Raw genomic sequence first — 23,497 nt, 5'->3', positions numbered from 1 at the left:
CTACAAAAAAGCTGTCGCTCAGAAAGTGTAGAAACATGCAGACAGATTCTATCTTTCCTGTAATGCCCTAAAACTAAATATGTTTCCATAAATATCTCCTTTCTACAAATCACTGTTCCTTTTAGAAAAACAGAGCAGAAAAACGAAAAGCCACTTGTAGTTTTCAAAGTTTAAACTGTAACTATTGTTATGCTCTTTGACTAGCCTTTCACCTTGGCTGCTGGTGATGGCACAGCTATAATAACTTATAGTTGAGCAGCTACATCACTTCTTTATTACAAGACAAATCACACCTTGGCTGTAATAAGTTAGTTTGGGTCAACCTTTTCTACATGAATTACAGGTGCCCATGTGTTGCAGCATGGTATAAAAACACAGAGGAAATCACTAAAAAATATGGATAATTCAAAATGCTCATGTCATGCTCAGATATCCTATTGTATCATAGAGGAAAGCTGAGAGGTATTACAAGTGATTTAACCACCAAATGCATGTGGTTAGTCAAATCAGTTTCTATACCAGAATTGAAGCACAGGTATGGTGCATAAAATAGTTGAACAATTCCTTTGAAAGTTGAGTTATCAATAACCTTCATAATGAGGACTGGTTTGGTTTGGTGTTCTGGGGGGAACTACGGGCGTTACATTTCCAAGGTTCTACCAGCATGTTTGTTGATCGTTGAACTATGACTTAGGTGAGAGGAGGTTAACCTTTAGTTTCTATTGACTGACCAATTTGTGAAGCTAACCAGGTCACTTATCGTAATATGCCTTAAGCTTTTTCCAAAGTGCAGTGTTCACTAGGGGCAATCGGACGCCTATGGGATATTTCAATTGCAGATTTGTCCGATGAGAAGAAGCATGAGGGCTCCTATTTTACAGAGTAATGAAAGTCAGGAACTTGGCACATTTTCAACAGAGTTTCTTTGAAAGCTTAAATTAATTTACGATCAAATTGGACCGCTAGTTCCCCAACTTTCTGGGTAGGGTAACAGGTTGGCCCAAGGATGCTGACTCCATGGATGCAAAGATAGATTTCTTACAATTGAAAATTTGAATGTGGTGATTTGTATCTGGTTGTCTGATTCATTTTCCAGATTGATAAGGATATGTGTCATCTGCTTGCCTCCAGCACTCCTGTCTATTAAGTGAGCTATCTGGCGCATATAGAGGTTGAAAAGTAGCTACTAAAAGGCACCGTTCAGGTCAACCCATCTGGGAAATTTGACTATTTTTGTTCTTATCTTTGGTATACAGTTGTACTGGTAAAAATTGACCAATTCTACAGCAGTGCCAGGATTCCACCCCACTGCTGTAGAAAGTCAGTCAGATGCATCCAGTATACTATATCATTAGTTGCATAAGGGTCAACAAGGACAATGATTGCCATGTTCTCTTGCCAAGGGCTGTTGGTTCCTCTTTGAAATGGTTGCATTTGTTGATTTGGAGCCTTTCCCAGGGCTATAATGTATGGTCATAGTGAAGGTTTGTTCCCTACAGGCATTCTGGATGAGTCTGATCATTCATCTCTCTGAATATTTTACCTATGCATGGTCAGTTGATAATTATTTGAAGTCAGACAAAATTTCTTGACGAGTGGGATACAAAAGTGTAACTGGTGCAACTAGTAACAGTCTTTGTTATTAAGGCATTAAGAATGTTTGTGCTAGATTGGGAAATAAAGTTGGAGAGGGGTCCTGGAAACCAGATATTGGACATGATTCTGCTGATGCATTAGATTATTTTGCTATTCCACTCTGTCATCGTAAGATGTATTACTCTGACAGGGTTAATGGCACACAAGAGAAATGCACTGCTGTCTTCACAATCTTTGTGAATATTTGTTTATCTAAAGTATAGATATCGTTGCAGAAATATTGGGTTTTGCTGAGGTAGTTCTGGATTTGTTACTTCATGGAATATAGAATGTATCTCCTGTTTTATGCTTTCGGTCACCAGCGCACTAAGGTGCATATTCACAAGAATTTAACTCTGAATTATCCCCACTTCACAATAAAAGTGGTGATAGAATTAACACCCCATTCACAAGCTGGTGCAAACTGCAGGCAACACCAGTATTCCCGTGATAACTGACCCCAAATTTATCTCCACGGTGGACATCACCAAATAGCTCTAATGAGATGCAGAGTAGGCGTTCCCGTGCAAAAGCACACAAAAAAACCACATCACAACGTTCACAACGAACTGCCAGATCTGCGAAGCGAAACAAAAACAGGTGATAAGCCGCGGTAGCACAAGGGATTTTACACCTGCCTTTTGCTGGTGTTAAGCAGGACGACTACCTGCTGCATGAAAGGGAACACAGCCAAGAGCCACACCGGAAGACCCACAGGTGCCTGGTTTGTGCCCCCATTCTTCCCCAGCTGCTGGTGGAGACGCGACCAATGTCTGGGTGGGGTGCCATGTGCCGTGGGGGCTGAGGGCTTGGCTGCAGTAGGCAAGCGGAGTGTGCCCCGCATGGTATGGCGGCCCCTGAAGAGGCCGCCTGAAGCTGGGTCCCAGGGGAGATGTATCCTGCAGTGCTGGCTAACATCGTCTGCAGAGCAGAGCAGGTAAACAGGGGCACAGAGACAACTGGAGGCCCGATCCTGAGAGATGCATGAGCTGCAGCGTCGGAGTTGTGGTTGACACCGGCAGCCAGGCGGAGCAGGCCTTGCCCTAATCAGCAGATCCCAGGAGTGGTGGTGAGGGGCCTGGCCTTAGGGGACACGAGAGCTGGGGATGCTGGCATCACTCCTGGCATAAGAGCAGTGGAGGTAGGGGGCTGCCTCCATTTTACTGCCCACACAACCCCCCATGACTTGGAGAGTTGTGCTTTGTTTGGCCTCAGCGGCCCCCTCCTCTTCCTTCTCTCCCCTCCCCGGTGTGAGCATCTGAGCAGAACCCCGGAGGGTGCCTTGCTGGGGGACAGCTGCATGGAGGCGGGGTGCCAGCCTACTTCACATCCCCACACGCATGGCTTAAGTGCACGTCCTGTAGATGAACCTGGGGGTGCAATTGACTGCAGTGCAGAGACTTGGCCAATAATCTTTTTTCCAGACCTTCCAGCCCCCACGTGGGGGCCGTGTGGCTTTCCGGTGGACAAGGGAGGACTGGCCATTGTCACTCTGAAGTCACACCATACGGAGGGTTCTTATCCTTCACTCACCTTCCCCGCCTTTGTTTACCATAGCTGCAACGAATGCTCACCGCAAACACCCCAGCCCCCCCACGTCGTGTGTGTCAGCCCGGGCTGAGACAGCTCCCCGAGCACACACACAGCTGCACCCGAGTACTTCACATGTCTTCAGAAGACCATTAACTTACGCAAATGAGCTCATCGCACGTTTTTCTGTGTTGTGGTTTTTTTTTAATCTCCGTCGAGATTGTTGTCTCGCGGAAATTAGCCGTGTCATAGGCGGACTATCGCATGGTACCACCGTGTTGTGAATTCCACGTTGACATGGCGTGATATTCCCGCGATCGGCTGCAATGTGAAAAGTTGTGCTAGCAAATTCTGGTGATGTTTAACACACGTTCTTGTGAATATCCCCATAGGTTTCTTCGTACTGTGAGGGGTGCACTATACCAGTCTTGGCAGGCTTCACAATTCCAAAATCTTGCCTAGTTTAAAAGAAATAACACAAAATTGGGAGCCAGGCAGCTTTGCATCTTCACACATCCCAAAACACTATGGAATATATTCAAAAAGGATTTGTGTGGGTGCTTGCATAGTGCAACACAACCCAAAACAAAGCTACAATTTTATAAGAGCAACTCAAGAGAGTATACAGATGGTAAAAACAACTATATTCTCCTCCTGCTGGGGCAATGTTGAGGGGGTCTTAAAGTTCCATCTACTTATTGTGGTCAACCTAAAAATGAAATTTTAATTCGTTCAGGATGGTATTCTTTGATAGATCAGTTTGATGCTAAGCCTAGAGTAAGGGCCCTGTGTATTGACTATACAGTGATCAACTGCACAGGAACAGGATACAAAGCAGTCAGTTGACCGACAATGTGCAGTGAGTTAGTAATGGTTAGGTAGTCTAGTAAGGGCAACAGTTTGGGGTGGCTTTTAAGGTATATGTGCTGGACAGTCTGCAGTGTGAAGCAGAGTCAAGACCTGTGTCAAATGTGTGATCAGACTGAAGGTGGGATGGTATTTACACATTGATCAAAAGTAGTTTGAGAATGCCCTTCAGTCTGCAGGCCTGTGTTGGTTATGATAAACAAGAAAAAACTGTTGAGAGTGAGCGAGTTGATAAGAAGGGACACAATGCTCTAAATACCATGTCTGTTCTGCAGGCAGAGCCATAGATGAAAGAGCTGAGCTACAGTAAACATAGCAACAATAGGCCAATGTTTTTTGATTTTAGGTGGTTAAGGGGGGGGGGCATTGTAACTGCTCCAGGGCAGTTAATATGTAGCAGGAGATGGCATAATCTAAGGCAATTCATGTGACTTTTCATAGTATGTTTAGCTCAGTATGCTCTGCCTTACCATGGTAAGAGTTGCTTTTCCAGAATTCACGTCCTAGGATAAGCGTGGAGTCATGTGGAGAGGAGGACATTAAGACCCTGCCGCAAGCCCCCATGGCTACCTAAAGTTACCCATTTAGTCAATGGATGGGAACTGAGGAAGGGGCAAAAGCATTCCAGAATACCAAAACAAATGTAGCAAAATGAAACAGAGCGGACTGACCCAATTAAGTAAACAAATGTAGCAAAGTGTGCCAAATGTAACAGAGAGGGCTGACTGAATTAAAAAATAGTGTAGTGCACGTGCTTCTCTCCGTGGCTAGTAGTATGTATTGTACCACATAAAAACATTTCAACACTTGCATCAAATAATAGCTCCAAAATAATAATTACATTCATTCAATTTACGTTTTAACATACTCTAGGAGTAGGTATTTGAGCCAAACGTGTATGAAATGCATATACACATTTTCAAGGCATGAAACGACATTTGGCAACTGAAAGAGGACGTTTAGAAGTGATATACACTTTGCAGGCTTTTTGCTGAGGTTTTACATTTTCTGAAAAAGGACACTCTATCTCAAGATTCAACTTAGCAATTATCTTCTGTATTACCAATACGACCTAATAAAATCCTAGGTTTTACTGCTCACTGTCCCACTATGCTGTGGCAGATTCCTAGAATGTTAACTGGACAGATTCACGGTACTGCTGAGCACAACATTTCCATCGCGCTTTAAACTGCTTTGGAGAGGAATTTCTCGCCAAGCAGACATTATTTATGAAATACAGGAAGGTGTGCACTGAAAGAAATCATGCAATCTTTAACTCGCACATTTGAGTAGCACAGACAGAAGGTGGTCAGTTCACGTTTAATCTTGTTTTACATTGACATGTGTTTGCACGTGTTCATATGTGCTACTCTAATGTAGGTTTCAAAAGATGAATGTACTCCCTCTACAAGGTTAGAGTTTCGTGTGCAGTGATGTTCATGTGCGTCATTATTCTCTGTTTCATGGTAACAATTAGTTGCTGAAAGGCACAGGTGCAAATATTTTTTATATTCACAGTGGATCTAGAATACAACAACAAAAAAACACCTCTGGTCATGATCTGATAGAACAATAGGTTTGATTTTATGTATAGTTCTTATGCACATGCACACAAACACACAACGCCCACTCACATAAACATGCATACTTATTGCCAGAAGAACACATCCACATACAACATACCTACAGCTTCCAACCTGCAAAAAAACAGCAGAGAAACTACCGATGTACACAGACCTACCAGAACACATGCGCATACACCAACACGCAAAAAGTCGCCCATGCACACAACCATTAGACATTCTGTATTACATTTTTTTAAGGCATAGTGCGTTATAATGCAGGGAGACCCTCATATGTCTAGCGGGCAGAAAGGGATCAAGTGAGAGGGAATGAGAAGAGGAGCCTTGTGAATGGCATGATCTTCTTAGAAGTAATGGCAAGGAGGAAGCAGGACAGGGCAATCCACCGCATGGGTGGGATGGGTAAACGGTGGCGGGGGCGGTTATCAATCTTGGTTGGTGTAAAAAGCTTTAGGAACTCCTGCCGGAGTTTTAGGAATGATAGACTATTACAGAAATCGCAGGGCAAGTCAGAGAGAGTCTGGTACCCATGTCCAATATAACAAACTCAGCCTGGCACACCAAGATAAGAAATCGGGCGATACATACTACACACAAAAGTGCTTGTAAAGTCAGATAGCACAGACAGAGGCACAAAAAGAAGGGCATTGTAATTTGGAACAGGAACAGAAATGTATAACGTATGAATATAGGTTTCATGTCTTCTTACATTTTAAACCTTTTTTGATATCGCCAGGTTTGAGGTATAGGAATAATTGCTGCCAATGCCTAAGCAAACCTTGAATTCTTTTTTTAGAGAAATCACTTGTACTGGCTGCTGTAAAGCCTAGGGGAAGATTTATATCACACTTGCGCCACTTTTACGCCGCCGTTGCGTCACTTTTGTGACGCAGCGGCGGCGTAAACCCTGCGCCATGTTGCGCCCCATTTACATCGTGACTCATCTATGGAGATGCGTCATGGTGTAAATACCTGCGCCACATGAAACCTGCGTCAGGTTTCATGTGGGCGTTTCTACTCAGGGGGGGCGTTCCATCGCAGGAACGCCCCTGAAAAGTAACAGTGAAATCTATAAGATTTCACTGAGTCACTTTCCCAACGCTGATGCGTCAAAACCCTGCGCCTGCTTGAAGCATGCGTAAGGCTTGACGCACCATGTTAGGGATAGGGTAGGTTGGAACAGTGCTGGATTTGCGTCGCGCTTGCAACGCAACTTCAGCACTGCGCCAACCTTACGCCAGCAGATGCGTCACGTATCTGCTTGTCCTTGCGCCACGATGCACCGCATTGTAAATGCGGCGCATCTGCAGTGGCACAAGGGCAAACTTGCGTGATGCATCTTCCCTGGCGCATCCATGCTGATTTGCAGGGATGCGCCAGGGAACATAAATCTGCCCCACAGTCTCAATGCTCCCTTCACCCTATCCATCCCTGGAATGATCACCTGCAGGCAGCTGAGCAGTGCTGTCCGTGTGCCTCTTCTATGCTTGGTTTCTTGCTCACTCCCATACACACCATCTCCATTGGCTCATTCTACAGAGACATTTGTGTACGTAAGTTCAGCTTAAAAATGTCTTAAATTATGCACAATAGAAATTTACAATAGGGAGGGGGCGTGGCTTCGGAGCCGTTGGCGATGGGCGCCGATTTCGGGAGCTCCGCGGCAACGTAGGCGGCAGGGAGTCTCCAGGCTTCTCTTTCTCGGGGGCGGACCGCCAAAAACGGCGCTTTCGCCGTCGGAACACCTCTGCTACCGCTGGGATGATTTGCGGAGTTTTTCCAGGATGTTAAGGTGATTTTATCTCCTCAAATGCAGCCCGTCAGAGCTGCGGCCGCCATTTTGTTTTCTTTGCTGTTGTTTTCCTGATGCATCCTTCACCTTTCTACCACTGCCACTCTCTTCAGGATTTTTGCTGTCAATATCTACTCAAAGGTTTTTTCCTCACCTTTTGTTGGCAAATTTTCTTGAATTCGTCGTAGTATTTACTGAAGTGCTCACTGCAGCCTCTTTTTCTTCATTTTTACTTTTACTCTACATAAGCATTTCCTTCACGGACCTACTCTGATATTGAACATTGTTGTTATTCGAACCTTCTTTTCTTCGTGACCTTCTCTCACATTTTCAAAGGGGAATTTTGTTTCCTTTTCTTCATGGCAATGCCTCGTGGTGCTCGTATTGGGGCGCAGCAAGCTAGCAACCCTCCAATGGCTGATACTAACCCGTTCAATGTCCTTCGTGACACTATGGCTGAAGTACCCCTTGAGTCCTCTGACTCTAAAGCTTCGACTACTTCAGGCACTCGTCCCAAACAGGTCTCCAAACTACCAGCGGCTTCTCCATCTGGCAAAAGGGTAAAAATTAATCCTCCTTCTCCCACTAATCCGCCATCTTCAGTCTCTATGGAGCTTCTTCTTGAGGAAATCCGTGCTGTGAAGCCATATATGGAGGAAACCAACTTGCGTTTACAAAGTCTTGAAGACAACTGGTCTCACACTATTCAAAGGGTTGTGGTCCTTGAACAGAGAGTTGACGCATCAGAGGAATCCATGAATCAAGTCCCCATTTTACATAAAGAGATTGACCATCTCAAGCAACAAGTTGAGCAATTGGAAAACCGCAATAGACGCAATAACCTACGTATTTATGGTTTGGTTGAAGGTCTTGAAGGTTCTAATCCAATTTCATTTTTCCAATCATTTTTACCGTCTCTTCTTGGGCTTCCTGAATCTCCTCCTTTAAACATTCAACGTGCTCATCGCCTAGGTCGGGTCTCTAGTCCCTCCTCATCCTCGGCGAGACCCAGAGGTGTTATTTTATATTTTCTGGAATATACTGACCTGCTCAAGGTACTTCAAGCTGCCAAGCAAAAAGGAAAGATTTCATGGCATGGTTCTAATTTATTTTTCACTCAGGACTATGCCAAGGTGACTGCAGACCGTCGGAAAAAGTTCCTGGAAATGAGACCTACTCTTCGAAATCTCAATGCTAGATATGGTCTTTTTCATCCTTGTCTTTTTAAGGTGACTTATAACAATAAGACTACATCTTATGAAGATCCAACTGTACTTCAGCAATTTTTGAATACCTGTCGTAATGATCCTATGGATGTATCCAGATCGTAATTGTTTTGTTTTCCTCATGTTGGCTACTTGATGTTCTGTTCTGTTTTATTTTGCCATTAAGGTTATATGATGTTAACTTATGAGTTTTGTCTTTCTCTCCTTAGATTTGGATATATGGCCCCCTGTATGTTCTCTCCTTCAGTCTTCCTGGATGACGTCCTTCTTGTCGTTGTTGCTCTGCGGTTTCCGGTTCGGAGTTCCCTCTCCCTTGTGTGGTTTCACCACCCTCATCCTTCTTGTCTTCTTGTGGTATGTCTTTTGCTATTGTGTTCTCATTTTTACTTCAATGGTTTCTTCTGACTTGTTTTCTTATCTTTGTCTTTGTTTTGTTCCCCTCTTTTGCTTTTCCTAGTTTCTTTTTCCCTCTCTGTTTAACTACTTTTCTCTCTGTTTTTATTCCTTGCTCTTTTTCTTCTCTTTATCTCTCTCCTTTTATTCCTTTAATTCGATCTATTTTCTGGCTCTCTTTTTCAGCCTATTATCTCCATTCTCTTCACCTTTTTCAGTCTCATATTTCTCTTCATTTTTTAATTTCCTTCTCTTCTAAATATAATGTGTTTATGACAGTTCTTCAGTTACGTATATGGTTATGTATTTTATTTCTTTTTAGTTACATTAATAATTCTGCGGCCTGCACTGTTTTGTTTTTCCTCCTTTTGCAAATGTATCAGTTGTTTTTCACTCCTTAATTACTCATACTTTCATGTTTTCTCTCAATTTGCACTTTAACTCTTATCCTTAGATGTCTTTGAATATTTTATCTTGGAATGCTAAGGGTCTAGGTTCACCCATTAAACGTCAACGAGTATTGTCTCATGTAGCAAATTTAAAAGGGGATATTGCGTTATTACAAGAAATTCATGTTAAAGATCCTGAAATTCCTAAATTACGTCGTCATTGGGTTGGTCATGTTTTTGCCTCGCCTGGTTCTGGGAAGCGTAATGGTGTTGCTATTTTATGCCATAAGCGTTTGGATGTTCAACTTGTTAAACAAGATAATGATTTAGAGGGTAGGTGGGTAGTAGTCTCTTTGTTGATTAATAAAATTCCTCTAACTATTTTTAATATTTATGCTCCCACTGTTCAAGATAAACTCTTTTGGCCCCATATTCTATCCCTGCTCATGCAACACACTGATGATTATCTTATTTTGGGTGGAGATTGTAATATGGTTATGGACCCATTTTTAGATAGAAGGTCTGACTCTAGGTTCTCTTCCTCCCCTATGCATTCTTTATTTACCTCCACTATTTCTCAAAGGACATTTGTAGACTCTTGGAGGCTTTGTCATCCTACTCTTCAAGAATACACCTTCTACTCACCCCCTCATTCTTCCCAGTCCCGGTTAGACTATATTTTTATTTCCAAAGCCCTTACTCCACACATTACTCACTCTGATATAGGCTCTATTTTAATTTCTGACCATGCCCCAGTCTCTTTAAGTTTAGATTTAATCCCTCCCGTGAAAGGCACTAGGAGATGGAGGTTTAATAATTCTCTTTTATTGGACCCAAAGTTTACACAAGCCTTTCTTGAATTTGCCTCTTCATTTTTAGATGATAATGACTCGTCTCGATTAACCCCTTCCCTTATTTGGGACACCTTCAAAGCTGCTTCTAGAGATTTCATTATTACATTTGTTGCACGGAAACGCCGCTCTGCCGCTCAGTCTATTCATTTACTTAGCACACAGATTCAAAGGCTAGAACATTCCTTTTATCTTTCTAAGAAACAATCTGACTTGAACAGTCTTATTAAGGCTAAACTTTCCTTTAATAAAATTTCTACTGATTCTGCCAATTTATTTTTGCTTAAGTCTAGTGCTAAATATTACAGCGCGCAAAATAAAGCCGGTAATCTTTTAGCTAGGTACCTCAAAGTTAAGAAAGAGCGTACAAAAATTGAATCCATTGTTACCTCCTCTAATGTTATGGTTCATAAAGATGAAGATATTTTAGCCGAATTCACGGATTTTTATCAACAATTATATACTCCTGAATCCTCCTCTTTATTGTCTGATATCACTCGCTATTTGTCTTCCATCCCTTCACCCTCCTCTTCAGATGTGGACTTTTCCCCATTGAAAGGCTGATATAACGCATAAGGATATTCTGGAGGCTATTCAAGTTCTAAAAAGAGGTAAGGCCCCTGGCCCAGATGGGTTTACCATAGAATTCTATTCCCACTTTTCCTCCCTACTTCTTCCTCGAATTTATCAACTTTTTTCATTCTTTATTGCAACACAGAAATCTGATGGTTCTTTTCAGGAAGCTCTAATTTGTCTCCTTCCTAAGGATAACAAGGATCACACTCTCTGTAAAAATTATAGGCCGATCTCCTTAATTAATCCAGATTATAAAATTTTTGCAAAAATTCTTGCGCTTCGTTTGGAAAAATGTCTCCCACAATTAATTAGTAAAGAGCAATGTGGCTTTATCAAAGGCCGTCATCTCTCTGATAATACTCGTCTCTTCTTTAATGTCTTAAGCAAATCTCATTCTTACAAGGCTTCATTGGCAGTGGTTGCACTGGACGCTGAGAAAGCTTTTGACAGTCAACTGGCAATTTATTTTTTCTTCTCTTTCTTGGTTCGGTTTTGGTCCTAAATTCCTTTCATATATCTCACTACTTTATTCTTTTCCTAGGTCTTTTATTTTAGCTAATGGACTTGTCTCTTCCTCTTTTCCTCTTCTTCGTGGTGTCCGGCAAGGATGTCCACTTTCTCCACTCTTATTTATTTTAGCATTAGAACCTTTCCTAACAAAAATTCGTATGAATGATGAGATTTCTGATTTCCCCTATGGTGATAAACAGCTAAAGATTTCTGCGTACGCAGATGATATCCTTCTATTTATCTCCAACCCTCATACTTATCTCCCGAAATTTTTATTAGAGGTCTCGGATTATGCATCAGTGTCAGGTTATAAACTTAATGTAGATAAATGTGAAATCCTTCCTCTAAATAAATTCTGTTTTCATGCTGACTTTTTAACTTCTTCCTTCCATTGGAGTCCAACTAAAATCAAATACCTTGGTCTCTGGTTCACACCTTCTATTAAAGATACTGTAGCATTGAATCTAAAAAATTTACTATCATCCCTTACTGTTTCTACGAACAAATGGAATCCTTTGTTCTTATCCTGGTGGGGTAGATTGGATTCTATCAAAATGATGTTAGTTCCAATAATCTTATTTTTCTTATCGAATCTTCCAGTCAATATTCCCAAATCTTTTTACAAAAATATTTATTCTATATTATCAAAATTCTTATGGCAGAACAAACCGCCCAGAATGTCTTTTTCTAAACTTAAATCTCCTAAGCATTTAAGTGATGTCAATTTTCCTGACTTCTTCTCGTATCATACCTCCTTTTTCCTTACTCACTCTGCATCTTTCATTTCCGATCATATCTCTGACCCCTTTTTTCAACCTCTGTGGGTAGAGGTTGAATCCTCCTTTTTTCATCCCTTTACGTTTGAGGAGTTTGTTTCCTTGGCACATGCTCCAAGGAAATTTTCTCTTCCCATCCTTCAACATGTTCGCAAAATCTTTCGTCCTATTATTTTGCATAACTTAGATGATCGTGCCAGTTTTTTACAATCTCCTATCTGGTACAATCACCTTATCCAAATTAAAAATAGATCTATTTTTTGGAATGATTGGTTATCCCTTGGTCTTAAATGGACTCACCAGCTTTTTCAAGATGGATTTTTTATTCCCTTTTCTGTTCTTCAAACTCGTTTTTCTCTCCCCCTATCTTTTTATTCCAAATATACTTTATTGAAAACGGCGGCTCAAACTGCTTATGATACTCTTACTTGTGCCTCCATACAATATAATTCTTCTCCCATTCCCTTAACATTTTTACACTCCTCCCCCTCCGCCTCTCAGATTTACAAAAAATTGCGAGATGCGTCTGCTCATCGAGAGAAGTCTGCTGTGGAGTGCGCCTGGGAATCAGATTTAGATGATTCTTTTCCTACTTCTACCTGGGATAACATCTGGATCAAAATAAGGAAATCTATTAGAGCAGCAAATACAACCCAAACTTTATTTTTCATATATAATACACTTTTAATCACCCCATCCAAACTACATAAAATTGACTCTTCTATCCCATCTCGCTGTTGGTCTTGGCCTTGGTAGCCGATCTTAAACATATGTTGTTTACCTGTCCTGCTGTTCATCTTTTCTGGGGTAAAGTATGGCACCAAATTAATACCATTTTCTCTTCCAATTTCCCCTCTTCTTTTTCCCATATTTTTCTTGGTAGTTTTTCGCAAGTATGGTCCTCCTTTAGTACTAACACTTCCATTGTTGACCTCCTTCTAGCTCTGGCATTTCAACAAATCACGAAAGCATGGAAGGATACCTCTCTTATTTCTTATCAAGCCTGGTGGTATGGGGTTTGCTATAAGCATAGACTAGACAGGGCTTATGTCCATCCCATTACCCTTGCTATTAAACGAGATTTATTGTGGTTACCCATTGCTACCTTTCTGAATTTGTCTGCTCAACCTACTCCACTACATAGTCCTCGCAATGAGGAAGTTTCTAAGCCCCCTTGAAATTGTTATTATTACTGAATGTTGATTATCATTTCTGTTCTGCCGCATGTTGAATTATTAATTTCTTAATAGTGAAATTATTTTTGTTTACACTGCTAGTTTTTAAGATATACTGTTGTAATATGTTTACGCTGACATTCCTCTTTCTCTCTCCCCTTTCTTCTTTTTCTTTCCTTTTCTTTTTACTTTTATGAAGTTTTTCACAATGTATTCTTTTTACAAAATTGATGCTATTATTGCTCTGGACTTTTTATTTCTTCAATAAAATCTTCTTTAAACTTAAAAAAGAAATTTACAATAGGGGATGTTGTAATCGTAAACAGATTTGCCTAAAAATAATATCGCACTGCCATGGAGTCATGCTACGCGTGAGTAAATCAAATCCATAAGTCATGTAAGTGGGGACGCTGGAAATGTTTGAGAACACTCACAAGTTTGTGAACCGTTCCCACCATGATGACAGTTAGATACTTGTTCCTGTAAGGGCAAGTGTAAATCCCAACCATGGGGAGGATGGGAAGAAAACACTGCTGTCGGGGGTGGTGGTAGGAAAGGAGTTTGTCCATCTGGAAAACAATGTTTTAATCGTGAGGACAAACAAAAACGCAAAAGTACAATTGCACAAGTGCACGATGTGCATTTCACGTGAGCACTTGTACATTCTGTGCAAAGTCTGCATGCACAACGGACTCCGGACGCACAGAAAAGGAAGTGACAAGACTTTTCCAGGACTGCTTCTGTAAATCTTCGTCTGTAACAGGTTTCCTGAACCTCTCTTCTTGTACGTCAATCTCTATCAATGGAAGAGGGTATTGGAAGTCGATTTACAAATATCCCCTGAGAACTGGGCTTTATGTACCTGGTCATAGATTTGTCCTTACAAATCGTTGCTGGCGAATGCCTATGTTAATTTACGAAAATGAGGACTGTATCTCCCATAATGCTTTGATTTGTTAAGTATAAAAATGCAGTGAACAGCATACACGAAACCTGCAAATTGTGTATTTATTAGTGGTTCTAGATAGCACAGACCAGAATAAATGTGTGACAAAGCACTTTACATAGGCTCAAGTTACACAGTAATCGATGCAAGTAAAACAAATACATAACAATTACAGTATAGATCGCTGTATTAAGAATACTATTTATTTTATAGTAGGAGCTTTTCAAAGGGGAAGAAAAGAAACAGTCCAACGCACACATATGTGCTGTCATAATTATTTTTGGAGGTAGTAATGCGCGTTCAGGAAACATATACCCCAAAACGTTCAGTTCTGGAAGAAAGACTCAAAAAATTTCATATTTTCTTTGGATGAGGCGAGCATGAAAGTGTCAGCACTATGACGGTGGTGTGGCCTTCTTAGTAAGATCAATCGATGGCCACATTGTAGTTTAAAAAAAAAAAGTAATGTAGTGCTTTTTTGCGGATGCACAGAATTGGGACAATGTGAATGTGTTTTCTCAGACGTGTTGCCCAACGGTAGCTGCATGGAGGGATGCTTTCAGAGGGGTCAGGAACAGCTAGGAGATTCCAAAGAGTTAGGAGTTTCCACAATCTAACTCCATAACCTGGTGAAATCAAGCGTCTGTTTCGGATTCTGCTCCAGTATAAAGGATTTTATTACTCCTAGGAGTATAATCAGGAACTTCAGCTAATCTGATCTCTGGGAACTCTGGGGCTTATTTGCAGTCCCTGTGTGTCACCGGAACATCTCTGTGATGTTCCAGTGGTGCACAGAGCTTAGCTATATCTACAAGGCCTTCCAAAGCCACCCTGCGTGGCTTTCATGGCCTTATAAATATGGAGTAAAGCAAAGCAGAGAATGTTGTTGCCTTGCCTTACTCTGCGTTACAACAAACAAATGATGGACGGAATGCTGACAATGCAGACATTCTCCCCCAGTCAAGAGATCTGGGTTAAATCCATCGTTCTTTTGCCCACTACGCCACCCCAGTTTAGACATGGCCATATGCAAATCAGTCTTGACCCTGTGCCTTATGGGAACAGTCCAGCCCGAACTGCCAAGCCATGTCTTCCCTGGACCGGAATCAAGCATCCTAGGACCGGTTTCTGGCTATCAGCCGTCATCAGCCAGGATAGCTTGACTCCAGTGGCGTAGTGAGCACGGGTCCCACGTCTGGGCATACCCATCCCACTTAGGGCGAAAAGCGTTACAACAAACAAATGATGGACGGAATGCTGACAATGCAGACATTCTCCCCCAGTCAAGAGATCTGGGTTAAATCCATCGTTCTTTTGCCCACTACGCCACCCCAGTTTAGACATGGCCATATGCAAATCAGTCTTGACCCTGTGCCTCATGGGAACAGTCCAGCCCGAACTGCCAAGCCATGTCTTCCCTGGAACGGAAAAAAGCATCCTAGGACCGGTTTCTGGCTATCAGCCGTCATCAGCCAGGATAGCTTGACTCCAGTGGCGTAGTGAGCACGGGTCCCACGTCTGGGAATACCCATCCCACTTAGGGCGAAAAGCGTTACAACAAACAAATGATGGACGGAATGCTGACAATTCAGACATTCTCCCCCAGTCAAGAGATCTGGGTTAAATCCATCGTTCTTTTGCCCACTACGCCACCCCAGTTTAGACATGGCCATATGCAAATCAGTCTTGACCCTGTGCCTCATGGGAACAGTCCAGCCCGAACTGCCAAGCCATGTCTTCCCTGGAACGGAATCAAGCATCCTAGGACGGGTTTCTGGCTATCAGCCGTCATCAGCCGTCATCAGCCAGGATAGCTTGACTCTGCAGCAAAGAGGCGTTCCATGGGTGTTGCTGTGGGTGTACCCACGCAACACCCATGGACTTTGACGCTGATCCCGATTGACAATATCTCGTAAACATGGGCTGTGCCTACACCTTGCGCCTCCCTACAGGAAGGGTAATGAGAAGAAATGTTCACATTTCTCCTTGTTTTTTCCTCTTTCCATGTGTGCTGCATTCTGCAGCACACTTAGAAGGAGGAAAATGCCTCTAGTCATTGTTTTTGTGCAGGAAGGTGCCCCTTCCTGCACAAAAACAATCCTGCCAACAACACAAACACCCTTGCACCATAGGGCCAGGGTGCCTGCATTGATGCACGGCTGCTAATTGTGCACCAGCACTGGCTGAAAGGACAGGAATACACCGTGTCTTGTAAATACAGTGCAGTCCTGCCCTTAAAAATTAGCGTAGGGCAGTACAGTAAAACGGCTTGCTGCCCTATGCCAATTCATTGTAAGATGGTCCTCTGACTTTTGTGAGATTCGCTTAATATTTCAATGGGTCATCCAAGAGTGAATTTCACTGAGAACCTGGGCCATATATTTGATATCATTCAGGGATGATATTTTCAGCGATAGTGCTGCCTACTGCTTGCATACAGTCTCCAATGCATTCTTTGGATCTTGAAAGTTGACCTGTAGTCTTAACTGTAAAGAAAGGGAATGAGAAGGGGATTAGGAAGCAATTGGAATAATCCACAAGTATTGGCAATTCTGTCTTCAGGAACCTTCACACTCAATAAGGAACTGCAAATGCAACTTCCCATTTGAGCAGGAGGCTGAAGAAATTTGTATGAAATCGTTGTTGGCTGAGTATGCAGATGTTTGGGAGACTGCAGAATCCTTCAGGTCAGTCCAGTTTTAAGATGTGCTCACAAGGCAGGATATAACAAGCTGAAGAAATGCCTACAATCAAAAGGGAAAAATAGATTATTGTGAGAAAGGCAAACTTCATTCTAAACCATGATATTTGCATATCTCCCTCTCCCAACCAATCACAGAGCAATTCTACATAAAAACCTCATAGTCACCTCTTGAATGTACTATGCAATAAATTGCCATAAAGGGCCAGATGAACGACCGTGGAAATAGCGCCTCGCAAATTGCGAGTTTTTTGGACTCACAATTTGCGAGGCGCTATTTCCAATGTACAACAGTGTATTTCACACTGTAAGTGATTCCCAATGGGGTCGCAAATTGAGCGGCTCATGAATATTAATGAGCCTCTCGCAATTTGCAACCCCATTGGGAATGGCAGGCCCTCCCAGGTATGGTGGCCTACTGGGCTCAGCAGACCAACATGTCTGGGACTGCTTTTAAATAAAGCAGTTTTTTTTTAATGCAGCCCGTTCTCCTTAAAGAAAGACGGGAAGCATTTAAAAAAAAAATAATTAAAACGTTTTCGTTTAGTTTTTTAAGGATAGGCAGTGGTACCCCATGCTGTTTTTGCATGTTCAAACCGGTTTGCAAACCCGTTTGCACATGCAAAAATGGTCGTACATCTGGCCCAAAATGCGTAAGTACTATTACGGCTAACCTTAGGCCGGCTTTTTCAAGCTGAATTTTAAAATACTTTTAAACTCCAATTTGTTCTTGTTCCAAACGATGTGAAGTAAATAATTGAGCTAACACAAAGTTGATGCTCCACAAAATAGCCGGTTTTGTACCAGCTTGCATCATAATTGAAATGAACATGCAGCAGAATTACTGAAATGGGTGTGTCATCATAGTACATAGAATTGTTAAGGAAAAGGCAAAGAGTGAATTACTTGCTGTGCTCTTCTTACCAGTCTTTTTTTGGATCTTATCAGGACACTGGAGTCATATGAATATAACAGTTTGGCTGCTTTCATCCACCCTGCCTTTTTCTTTGACAATGCATTTCTACACAGACATGTCATGCGCTGAATTCTGCAAAGTCAAATAAAAAAGGATTGCTGATACTTGCAGGACTTTTTTTTTTCCTGTTCTCCAGGAGCCGTGAAGCAGAACAGTGCTTTGTAAATGCAGAAGTCTTGCTAATTAGGATTAATGAGCTGTGCCGAGCACCACCCTACTGTGAGCATTGTGATGCATCCATTTGGCCAGCTAGTACCATATATGTCAACCGCAAAAGACCATAAGCCATCTAACACTGCCAATTTATTTACAACCTCCATAAATCCCTCTTCAAAACATGGAAATTAATTATCCATAAAAGCGAATGATTGAAGGTCGAGGGACAATGCCATTCCCACATTGGAGAATGCTGTGATGAAACTGTTAGTTGCCTTCTTTGTATTTGCATTCATATTCACAATATCCCAGTTTCAATCTACGAAACGTCCATTTCTGCAAAATAATAATATGCTTTTTCATTATGAAATGTACGGATGCCTAAGCTGACTCCCCCTTATAACACATTCTCCATCTAATTGTTAGTCCCATTGCCATTAAATCCAGATATGATATAATTTAAACATAAAAATAATTGCTGACTGATACAAAACAACTGTGTGCACTCTCTCAATTCGCCCATAAAACAGGGGGTGCTGAGACCATCCACATTAACTTATAGGACCAAATGACCCCATTACAATGTAGCACCTTAAAAAGGACACACCTCAGAGATGTTATACTGCAGACCACTCGGAGTGCCCGTCCACTATGACTATAGTACTATCACCATCTTCCCGGACTTTACCATGAGGATGCAAAAACAGAGGCGCAGCTGCATTGAAGTCAAGAAAGCCCTCAGAGACAAAGAATTGAAATATGCAATGCTGTCCCCCTCCAAATTGAGGGTAGAAGTGGAGGGCAGAACCTGTTTTTTGTGCAAGCCCAAAGGAAGCACTGGAATAGTGGACAGATGGTGGAGCATCAGGGGACCGGCAACTCAGGCGGGTAAATGCAGCGAATGGGTAAATATACAGAACCAAGCCCTGGAGAAGCGCAAAAACCTACTGAAGCCATTAATCAACTGATGGGTTTCCATTTGGGAGACAATTGAAATGGACTGCCACACTCTATGAACAATTGGACTGCCAGCACTAATAGACTATTCCCGGAGAGTGGTCTGCGTGGGGCCGATACCTATTTGAGCACACACATGGCATGAGCAGTGAGAAGGCAAGAGAAGAAAGTATGGCTGATGGTGTATAATTCGTAGTGAACAATTGTGAGGGTAGGATGCACACCAAATCATCTTGCTTTATCCAAACTTGTCCAATATTAATCAAAAGGTGCGTGCAGACTGGAAATGTACCCTGCCCACATGGCAGCTGGGTAATCAACAACTTCAAAGGATGGGGGCGTCCTCTCGCCCCGACCAATCGCACTGCCTGGTTGCGCCTACATGGCGGTCATATATTTCTCCTCATCAAACTGTGTATTCCTTATCTTCTATCATTTTTAAACCATAATTTTTTAAGCCTCTTATTTTGTTTCAACTTTAGGCTTGAATCCACACTCGGAATAATATGCCATTTTCCATATTTCTTATGTTCGCGCTGTGTCCCTCCGGACCTCTTGCAAGAACACGGCTAATGCAGGATTCGTTAAAAGCAGTGTATTTATTTAAAAAAAACAATGCATTTCAGGCTACAAGCGCCCTTCTTCAGGGGTCACTGAAAAACAGCAATAAAAACAATGACCATTACCATCTTGATCAGCATTATACTTCTTGTTCAAACTTTCATTGCAAATTAATGCTCATTTTTCAAAATGACGTGTTACTATGCAACCCTTTCATATTCCCCCATACTGCATCCTTTCATAAACAGTACTGATGAAACCCACCTAATGAAAAAACAACCGTCCTTAAATTAAACCAATTATTTCCCCTTTGTTCACTCCGGTCTTACAACACTATCTACTTTCCCATCCTTTGAAGTTGTATAATTCGTAGTACCATGTTTAATTACCATGTGTTATTTACTTTTTGGGGTTGGCAGAGGTGGGAACGGTGGGACCACAGTCCCCTGTGTTACAGGAGGGGGGTGACAGGAACTCTGCAATGTTGGGGAGGCGGGTAGTTCAGAAACCTTCTTGCAGAGAGGAAGGGTGGGGTGCATCATGCGATAGGGGGAAGGTCTAGTTGCAATTCAGTTGACAGTGAATCAAGACGAGGAGACATTATTTGCAATCCAGCATCACCATAGTATACAACCTGAAGCTTCACAGTGTCCCTGACTGGTGGATGCAGTCAATCTGAGACAATCGGAGGGCAACAAGACTTGATCACCTACAGCACGGTAGCCCAGCGGCCCTGAGGGAGGGAGACAACCTGTAGCGACTTTCCCATGAATGATAAGAAGACGGAGACATCGGTCTGACTGCTCTCCTGGAAAGTCAATGTGTTGGGGGACAAACTTAAGAGAGGGATAGTGCTTCAATACATAAAGCGTCAGACACCAGATGTTGTCCTTTTACAAGAAATGCACCTGGCGGGCAATACCTGCAAGGCAATCAATAGATGGGGATATACATTATTAGCACACGCAGAATTTACCTCTGGATCCAGAGGAATGGGAATACTCCTTGTTAAACACTTCCCCCTCGTTGTAGAGCAGACATGGATAGATGCACAGGGCCGATTTGCGGCCGTGACCAGCACATGGGAGCACATGGGAGGGAAGATATCTGAATATCCTATTGGTGTATGCTCCCCCTGCACTAGATAAAACGCCCTTCCATGTTTGAGCAAGCTAATATTGAATCTACCTGTTGGAGAGCTCTTGATAGGAGTAGATTTAAACTTGATGCTGTGTGATCGGAAGGATTGCCATCCGCCTAGATACCCCCATGCACATGCTCAGACTTGGCAGGCTTCCTGATGGCCCTGAGGTTCATAGATGTGTGGCGTTAGTCTAATCCCCACACATAACAATACACATTTTACTACAGAGTCAAAAATAGCCTCTTCCCCATAGTTCACATACTGACACTGGCGGACACAGCACCCACTTTTAAAGAGGTGTGACACTTGGCAAGGGGAATTTCAGACCACTCCCCCGTCTGGGCCTGCTATACTTCAGCGGTGTTGTTCCATCGTAGGGTAATTGCACTGAATCCTTGGTACAGGCCTCATTCAGTCCATGGATTATTATTTTAAAGAACATTTTGGTTTGGTCACCTCCTCGCAGACACTTTAGGAAGCTTTCAAAACTGTACTCAAGGGTCATTGGCTTTCGCTAATGGTGGGTCATAAAAAAGAAAAAAGTAAAAAACTGGAGGTGCTGGAGAGGGATATATTGGACTGAGAATCAAGATTGGTACACACTAATGATGACTCAGCCAAACATGCCCTAGGCATAAAGTGCCAAAAGTATGAAAACTTAGTGACAGAGGTGGCCAAACACTTAGCCACCCAACACAAGCTATATTAACTATGGGACAGAGCAGGTCAACTATTGGCCTGGCTTGACAGTCGGGAAGGGGCGAATTGCTGAGTAACCACATTGAAGACAGATGCCGGAGAACTAAGGGGAGACCCATAGATGATTGCGGAGACCCCCGCATCTCATTTTGAACAACTGTACGCTCCCATGGCTTCAGCCGTGGCCGACGAGTCAAGAGACTTATTGGCGGACCTGCCGGTCCTGACCCTTTATCCATCTGATCGACTAATACTGGAGACAGATCCCACTGAAGACAAAATAATTTCTGCAATCCACAGTATACAATCTGAGAAGGTGATGGTGCCAAATGGCCTCCCGATAAAATTCCTTAAACTTACAGCCACCAAACTCACACCACATCTGCGGCAAATGTATCTTGAAAGTAGGCTAAGAGGTATATTGCCAGAAGATCAAAGGTTAGTCCCTATGGTGGTAATACATAGTGGGTGAGCCTGAGGAGAACTGTGGCTTTTACCGACTCATCTCCCTACTCAATGCAGAGGTGAAAATCCTGGCAAAACTATTAGCGACCTGTCTACTGCAGTTTGTTACTAATTCAGTCCACACGGACCAATCCAGCTAAATGCCGTGGCGCAACATGGGCCTCAACCTGCGTTGCCTTCATGGATTGTTAGGGAGAATGGACATGATCAAGGAGGATGCAGTGATACTGTCCCTTGACACCCGTGGCCTTCAACACCATTGAATGGCCCTGTTTGATCGGGTTCCTGGAACGCATGGAATTTGGCCTGAGGTTCTTGGCATGGATCCAACTCCTCTAGGCAGTGCTTGGCATGGATCCAACTCCTCTAGGCAGTGCTACTGGCGCAGGTAGTGGTAAACAGCCATAGCTCGCAGGCGTTTCCTTTTAGGGGAGGGACGTGGCATGGCTGCACCCTATCTCCACTTATATTTGCTCTGGTACTAGAGTCTGTGGCAACTTGGATAAGAGGTTACCTAGTAATCCAGGGTCAACAATGGGCTGCAGGGTGGGAAGACAGGATCCCCTTATATGCAGAGGATGTGCTTCTATATGTTATATCGTCGTGATCCTCCATAAATAGGATACTCCAGATGTGCACTAATTTTTGCAAATACTAAGAGTATACCCTCAGCTGGTCTAAGTTGAGTATATTCAAATTACATGGCCTGGCTCCACTTCTACCATCGAACTGCGAAGCGGCGATGGTGTTGAAGAAGTTTTCGTTACTTAGGAATCTATGTAACAGCAGACCCTGACCTTTTCTATACACAAAATCCACAGGGCCCATTGACTCACTTGCAGAGTGACGAACTGCACTGGAGATCCCTACCACTGTCTTTACTCGGTCGTGCGGCTCTCTTCAAAATGATGGCATTGCCACGTTTACTATACGCCCTACAAAACACACCTCCCAGACATATACTTCAACATGATAGAGGGTGAGATTTGGGCCTTGCTTTGGGATGGGGGCCCATGCATTACACAAAAACTTACCAGGGCTGGTATGATGGTGGGATTTCTTTACCTAACATTCGTGCATAATATTGGCCAGCTCAGCTGTTGGATACAAACCATTGGCACACCGATCACAAGACAAACTGGTGTATCAGATGTACAAATGGCTCATGGGCCCCGCGGACTACTTAAGAGCCATGTACACACCCGGCATCAACACCTCATGGGCCCAACAGCACAAACAGTCACCCTGTGGCATCAAGTGACTAGCAGACTTGAATGGCACAATAAAGTGATGCAGGCTACCCCCTGTGGGAGGCAGGGAGGCTAGGAAGACTTAGCTCCTGCCCAGGATTTAATAAATAGGATGCCATAGGGATCTCGAACGTGGGTGATAAATGGACTGGGGGGGATAATTCCTTTTAGAGATTTACAGAAGGAGCACAAAATGTCTGCCTCAGAAACATTTAAATACTCACAAATACAGCATGCTATTAGGGCTGTCATCACACTGGATGGAGACCTATCGGAAGCCTCCCCGCTCACAAGACAGACTTCTGACGAACTATATGGACCAAAAGGTAATCTCCATGA

This window comes from Triturus cristatus, chromosome 10 (genome assembly GCF_964204655.1).
Source record: "Triturus cristatus chromosome 10, aTriCri1.1, whole genome shotgun sequence".
Taxonomy (NCBI): Eukaryota; Metazoa; Chordata; class Amphibia; order Caudata; family Salamandridae; genus Triturus; species Triturus cristatus.
This window is presented reverse-complemented; position numbering follows the sequence as displayed.